The sequence below is a fragment of the Anomalospiza imberbis genome, chromosome Z (genome assembly GCF_031753505.1).
Source record: "Anomalospiza imberbis isolate Cuckoo-Finch-1a 21T00152 chromosome Z, ASM3175350v1, whole genome shotgun sequence".
NCBI classification, from domain to species: domain Eukaryota; kingdom Metazoa; phylum Chordata; class Aves; order Passeriformes; family Viduidae; genus Anomalospiza; species Anomalospiza imberbis.
In genome coordinates this window covers 64,374,960-64,382,147 of record NC_089721.1, presented here as the reverse complement: position 1 = coordinate 64,382,147, position 7,188 = coordinate 64,374,960, and the positions used below count along the sequence as shown (strand labels likewise).

At 40.8% G+C, this 7,188-nt stretch overlaps 1 long non-coding RNA gene across 1 annotated transcript; it reads left to right on the top strand.

Moving 5' to 3' along the window:
- The first annotated feature begins 1,470 nt into the window (after positions 1–1,470).
- Positions 1,471–3,797, top strand: LOC137465146 (uncharacterized). Its single transcript, XR_010994572.1, has 2 exons — positions 1,471–1,650; positions 3,638–3,797. It is a non-coding gene; the product is annotated as an uncharacterized lncRNA (long non-coding RNA).
- The last annotated feature ends 3,391 nt before the right edge of the window (positions 3,798–7,188 follow it).

The following is a 7,188-nucleotide window of genomic DNA, read 5'->3' as shown; positions in this document are numbered from 1 at the left end:
CAACAAGGCAGAGATCCTGCTGGGAGCCTGTCACAGACCACCCAGCCAGGATGAAGTGAAATATCCTATCAGTGGATGTTTCATGATCACTAGCCCCGGTTCTTGTGGGAGACTTTAACTTGCCAAATATCTGCTGGAAACTCAGCAGTGGAGAGGAGACAGTCTAGGAGGTTCCTGCAGTGTGTGGAAGGTAAATTCCAGACACAGCTGGTAGGGGAACCTACCAGGGCATGCCCTGCCAGACCTGCTGTTCACAACCAGAGAAGGGCTGTGGGACATGTGGTGGTCAGAGACCATCTCGGGCACACTGACCATGGAATCAATCAAAGAGTTTTGGATTCTTGGAGAAGTAAGGAAGGGGATCAGCAAAAATCTTGGACCTTGGACTTCCAGTGGGTGGACCTTGGCCAGTTCAGGAAGCTGGTTCAGAGTCCCCTGGGAAATAGCATTTAATAACAAAGGGGTCCAGGAAGGCTGGACATACTTAGGAAGGAAATCTTAAATGGGCAAAAGCAGGCCATCCCTATTTGCTAATAAACATGTCCGTGCGGAAGATCATCCTGGTTGAACAGGAAGCTTTCAATGTAATTCGGGGGGGGAAAAAGAGAGTTTATGACGTCTGAAAGATGGGGCAAGCAACTCAGAGTGAGTACAAGGCTGTTGCTAGGTCACATAGAGAGAAAATTAGAAAGGTGAAAGCTTAGCTAGAACTCAGTCTGACTTCTGCTGTGAAAGATAATAAAAGTGTGTTTAAAAATACATTAAAAAAGAAAAGAGGTATAAGGAAAATCATCATTTACTGGACACAAGGGTGCAGGGGGAATATTGGCAATAAGAATGAACAAAAGGTCAGGTTGCTTGATGCCATCTTTGCCTCAGTTATTAACAGAAAGCCCAGTTATGCTCAGGGCAGCCAGCCCCCTGAGCTGGCAGACAGGAATGGAGAACAGAACAGACCCCATGCAGTCCAGGAGGAAGCAGTTAATGACCTGCTGTGCCCCCTGGACACTCACAAGTGCATGGGACTGGATGGGATTCTCCCAAGTACTGAGGGAGGGGAGGAAGAGCTCACCAAGCCACTCACCATCGTTTACCTTCAGTCCTGGTTAACCAGGGAGGCCTCAGACAGCTTGAGGCTGGTCAGTGTGATGCTCATCTACAGGAAGGGTTGGAAGGAGGATCCAGGGAATACAGGCCTGTCAGCCTGACCTCAGTGCTGGGGAGATTTATGTACTAGATTAACTTGAGGGACATCGGGCAGCGCTTACAGGACAACGAGGGGATCAGGACAAACACTGGTCCAGCCATTGTGGGTGGGTTTAGGAAAGGCAGGTCCTACTTGACCTCCTGACCTTCTCCTATGACTGGCTAGGGGGCTAAGGCTATCGGTTGTAGCATAGCCCAGAGGTTGCTTGCTGAGAGCATTTTTGCAAGCACACCCATGAGCAGCAGCTGTCTGTGATGTGCTCTGACCTGACCTCACCTGAGCACTGTGTGTGGCAGTGGTGGCTCTGTGTTGAGTGCTCACTGTGCTTCAACTTAACAGTTTCTCATCATGTGCTGGCACCTCCACCACCCTCTAAATAATCCTAGGGCTTCCCAAAACATCTGTGGCTGGTTTTTTTTGTGCACAGGTCTGCATCTGAACAGGTTGTATACCTGTTGTATGATGCTTACAGTGCACTCATGGGTTTTGCTTTATTAAGAAGTAAATAACTTGCGAGCTAATCCTGCTTTGTTTCGTTGTACGAGCCCAAAGCAACAGTATGTGTGAGCTTTGAGTATCTGAGAGATCTCATTTTCATTTGGCAATTATCCTTACTGTAAGAGCTGCTTTTTGTTTATGTTGTTTACTCACAAGTTGCTCTATATTGATCTGGCAAAAAGCAAAGGAAAAAAGTTGTGTGATTATGGCTGTTATACCGTAGAGCACCAAAGAAGTATTTTTTTTTTGATTTAGATTTTTTTCAGTTCTGTAGACTGAAGGTAAAAAAAGGCATGGGAGATAGGGAAGATCAAGAAGAAATGTTTAATTTCTGTTGATTTCTTGGGGTTCTGAAGGTCAGGGTGACCCTGAGATCGTAAAGAGTCTTTGCTTCCTAGGTCGATGCAGCCAAAGAAGGAGCCTGGAATGCATCCAGTTGCGCTTTCAAGGTTGTTTATTTCTTCTTATCTATAACATTTATTCTCTGACCTGCTGAGCTCTGCCTAGCAAGGAGGCCATGGTATTCTGCCCTGCCCTGTCGGACGGTGTTTACCTTTTATATCAAAAGTTATGTATAGTCTGTTTATAACAATGCACCAATATCTAACATCTATGTTGGACAGTATGTCTCTACCTTAAACCAACAGAAAAGTGTCACCATCACACCAAAATATGGAGGACAAGACGAAGGAGAAGAAGGCTAGGACATGCCCAAATTCCTCCAGCTTGACTCCCTGAATTATATTCTAAAAAACCCCAAAATTCTACTTTTCCACCCTGTGTTAATCTAATCCTTGTGGCTTGTAATTCCTCGTACAAAATTGACAGCTTTTTCCACAGGCTAAATTTGAAGCCACAGGTGTTTTTGACTTAATGCCAAGGTCCTTGAGCCCCCTGCCAGGGTCTTGAGACAGCCAGGGCAGCCAGAGGGATGTCCTGGACTCTGACAATTTTCTCTTGCTTTCTTCGCATTTTTTACTTTTAAAAAAGGCTATAGAAATTATCAGTAACCTTTTAATTAAAAAGGACTTAAACTAGAAATGTATTATACATTTAATTAGGCTTCCACAAGAATGAAATTTAAAAACATGCCAGTTTTAAATTATTAGGAGAAATAGTTCATTAGCAATTCCAGATTTAAAATTGCTGTTTTTGAAATGGCTTGTTCAAATGCATATAAAAATAACAATTGTGCTTCTTAGACACATGATTGACTTAAATTTTTTATTGGCTAGTAACATGAAGATAAGCATTCTATGTGTAATACTTTTTTTCATTTTCTTTGTTGGTTTTATATTATTAAAATAATAATATAACAGGAGATAATTAACCTTCTCAAAAAAGAATCCATCTCATTGATTCAACAGTTAAACATAGTGAACCTGTTCAAAGGCATGTAGTTGAACTGAACTCTAAATAAATATACAATGCCTCCTTAATATATTCCTCACAGAGAAGACATAGACTGTACTGTGTTAGTAAAGGGGACAGTGCTGTTTTGTTGTACATGTCAACTATTCTCAACATGCAAAAAAGGTGACCAAGGTTATCCTACAGGTTTATATAAAGTCTAAATGCTTGTAATTGTTGCAAACTTTGTTGCTAGAATGTGCAATATTCTGCTATAGTTCTGAGGACTACTTGTGGTTTTATATGTTTCATTATTTCTTTTTTCTTTTTAAAGTTTATTTTATTCAGACTGATTCTAACTTATTAGGTGGCTTGAAATAGAGAGGATAACTAAAAAGGGGAAATACTGCTTTTAAAGTGTTATGGAATTTTTTTTTCCAGCACTGATATATTCATTCACACATTGCCTATAAAATATGATTTGTTTTTACAGACTCCTCCTCAATTTTTAACATTAATGTATTCTTTTCTAAGTGCCTTTTATATATTTGTTGCATCTCATAATGTGTCTTCCCTCAACAGATGGTGCTGTTGAATGCATAGCCAAGTATTTTTAGCACCTGTGAGAATGGGCAAAAACATACCGTCCCAAGATATCCATAACTGCCACACAAAAACCAGTATATTAAATGAAATAGATACAGATACAGATTTGTTGTTAAACCAAGAATTCATTCTATGAGATTTTGAACCAAGGTTATCGTTTATAAAATATCCACGACTAAGTCTGTGAAACGATCCTGCCAGACACTGATGATGGGCTGGGTTAATGAAGGAAATGATGGTGTGAGCAAACATGCTCATTTCTTTCTTGCAGAGAAGTAGGGACATAGACATTGTGATCTGTTTTGTCTTGGTTCACAAGTGATATGTCATTAAGCCATGATAACTTAGTTACTTTCAGTTATTTGCCCTTAAAGTTCATGCAGAAGCAGCTTACTTTAGAGGAAAACAAAACCTAATCAACCAAGCATCCACAGGAGACTTCACTTCTCCAGGTTCACCTTATACAGGTAAAACCCAATGAAATCACTGTCCATACTGGCAAATTTTGTAGAATTGTAACCAGAATAAAGCTCTGAAATGTTTACAATGCATCTAGTCTTTTGGCTAAATTTTCACTCGCTCAGGCCTGAAAAGAAACAATAAAGCCAGATAATAGGCTAGTTAGATTGGTTGCTATTATTGTTCTCTATTATCAAGACAGTGAAGAAAGATCATTTGTTGTACAAGCAGTTTTGTCTCAGCCATTCTGTGCTCACTGCTATTAAAAGTTTCAATGCATGTGTGCAAAAACAGAAAACTATTTTTTATAAAATAATTTTAATACAGGCACCTTGAATTTTGAGATTGCTTTTTGAAAAGTGTGAAAGCAGCCCATAACATCTGCAATTTATTTATCCATGCAGAATTAAAATATTGTTCCTTTTAGGTACTTAAGAGACTACTTATTACAAGCAGTCCAGAATGTGTAGGTAATAATAGAATAACTATGTCATGCATGTAATCACATGATTTTTCTCTTTTTGAGGCAAACAATGAGTTTACAGCAATCCTATCAAGTGTTGCTTCTAAAGAGGCCAAATGCCACTGTCTGAAACCCTCAAATATCTTCAGCATTTTCTTTTAAGGTCACCTTGGTAAACCATTGACATATAAAGTGATTAGTGCCAGTTTTGCTTCTACTAATTGCTGTGCAACTTTTAATCAATGCTTCATTGTTGCATGAAACTGACAATCTGATTTGGATATCTTCTCATTGTACTTCACAGAAATCATTGCGGTTTATTGCTATAAGGGAAATCGGGATTATGAGTTAAGACAGATTTTTTAGTGAGGAACACTGAATATTTTTCCTATTTTGAGCAGAAATACCATGTTTACTGTTTAGACACACAGCCACTACACTGATGGTGGTGCTATAAAAATCTGGGTGAAAGAAGCACACCCTGATGTCACTGCCTCAAAAGCAGTGACCTGTATTATATAGGCTTATATAACGTTGATGTAAACACTATGTACCAGAACAGCAGAGAATCTTATTTTAAAGTCTGTTCCCTCAGTTATCAAAAGCCAAAGGCCTGTGTGTGGTAAATAGAATCACAGCTGATTTGAAAGAGACCTCCAAGGATCATCCAGTCCAACTCTAGCCCCTGCACAGTGCCATTGCTAAGAGTGCATGTGCCCAAGAGCATTGTTCAAAAGTCTCTTGAACTCTGGAAGGCTGGTGCTGTGACTAATTCCCTGCAGAGCCGGTTCCAGTGCCTTATGTTTTTTGTGATAGCTTCTGTAGTGGACTGACCCTGGGTGTATGTCAGGCACTCCCCAAAACTGCTCTATCATTCCCCTGTGCAAGTGGACAGGGAAGACAAAATATAACAAAGGTTTCAGGAGTTGAGATGAGGTCTGGGAGAAATCACTCACAAAATACTGTCCCAGGCAGAAGGGACTCCACTAGGGGTATTAATTGAATTTATTACTAACAAAATCAGAGCAGGATAATGAGAAGTAAAGTAAATCTTAAAATGCCCTTTCCCCACCCCTTCCTCCTTCCAAGATTCTACAGCACAGGGAAAGGGGAAATGAGGGCTACACTCAGTTCATCACATGTTCCTGATACATGTTCCTGATGCTGCTCAGGAATGGAGTCCTTTTATTACTCTGCTGTGGAGTCTCTCTCACGGAGTCTGTTGTCTATAAACTTCTCCAGCAAGAGTCCATCCCATGGGCAACAGTTCTCCATGAACTGCTCCAACATGGATCACTCTTCCACAGGGTGCACTCCTTCAGGCACAGCCTGCTCCAGCATGGGTCCTCCACAGGGTCACAAGTTCTGCCAGTAGACCTGCTCCAGCATGGGCTGTTCTCTTCATGGGTCTGCAGGTTGCTGCCAGGAGCCCCCCAAGAGGTCACAGTCTCTTCTCAGGCATCCACCTGCTCCAGCCTGGGGATCCTCCACAGGCTGAAGGTGGATCTCAGCATTCCCATGGACCTCCCTGGGCTGCAGGGGGACAGTGCTTCACCATGGTCTGCACCAGGGGCTGCAGGGGAATCCCAGCTCTGCTGCCTGGAGCACCTCCTGCCTCTCCTGCTGCACTGACCTTGGTGTCGGCACGGCTGTTCCTCTCACATGTTCTCACTTCTCTCTGGCAACAGCAACATCTGCACCATAACCTTTCCTTAAATCACAGAGGCATTACCACAATTTCTGATTGCCTTGGCCAGCAGAACATCCATCCTGGAGCAAGCTGGCAATGGCTGTGCAAGACCTGGAGGAAGCTTCTGGCAACCTCTCACACAAACCAACAGTGTAGTCCCCTGCCACCAACCCTGGCCACACTAACCCAATGGAGCAGGGATTCAGTCAGACATCAGAATAGTTTTCAAACATTTTCTTAGTATCTCTAAAATTAGTGTTTTCACATTTGAAAAAATTCAGTGTTCCAAGATAACGTCATTTATTTACATATGCAGCTTACCACAATATAATTAATGTCTAACGGCATTTACAGGTAAGAAGTGAAAATATGCTAAACATTCTGAAGAACTTTCTGATTCTAACATGGGTTCAGAGAGCAAATACATAGCAAACTGACACTTATTACTGATTCTGTCTGTTTTAAGATTTTTCTTGTTAATGAAAAACATGAAGTAACATATTCAGAGACAGTTTTTCTGCTAAAAGCCCACACAAAGATAATATTTTTGTTTCTAAAACAAAAAGTAAAATATACTCTGAAATTAGATTATTGCAATGAAAAACACAAACGTCTTTCTACGTTGGTTTTTGCATTAACACCACTCCCCAATATCTAAGTTATAATTTAAATGAAAAATTAAGGAAAAGATGTTTCATGCATTTGAGTTATCAACATGTACCTCACACATGGTTGTTTCCTTTTCTTTCTTCTATGACTTGCAGGTTATTTGAATTGCTTTTAAATCTGATTTTACTTAATCTTGTCCTAATCAGGCATCCTGCTTAATCATGGGTGTTCATCTATGCTAGTGGTAAATGCTGAAGGAGAAGGATTCAAGTAATTCCCACAAAACAAAACAAAACAAAACAAAAC